The following is a 417-nucleotide window of genomic DNA, read 5'->3' as shown; positions in this document are numbered from 1 at the left end:
AGCCAGAGAAGAAAGGAGAGAGAGAGAGAGAGAGAGAGAGAGACAGAGAGAGATAGAGAGAGAGAGAGAGAGAGAGAGAGAGAGAGAGAGAGAGGCCAATCTTCAGAGTTTCTGGGCTGAATGGGGCTGAAATCTGGCTCAGTGTACATATAAAAACACTTTGCACCTTTTCAGAGGAAAGGTACTCTAAGTAAGCCTGACTTATCAATCAGCCTGGAATTTTGTAAACCTAAGGAGGAATCCCTCTGAAGGTTTTGTGGTATAATTTTTTGCATGTGTTTTTTTGGCAGGGGAATGGGGGAGGTTGGAGGGAGGTAAGGGAGAGGGAAGGATAAGTAAATGCCATTTGTCTTCCCCTATAAGAGTAATCATTGGAGGTGTTTTTCTCCCTTTTTCAACTTAGGAAGATATAGTGCT

Source organism: Gracilinanus agilis, chromosome 2 (genome assembly GCF_016433145.1).
Source record: "Gracilinanus agilis isolate LMUSP501 chromosome 2, AgileGrace, whole genome shotgun sequence".
NCBI lineage: Eukaryota > Metazoa > Chordata > Mammalia > Didelphimorphia > Didelphidae > Gracilinanus > Gracilinanus agilis.
Note: the sequence above shows the minus strand (reverse complement) of the source record.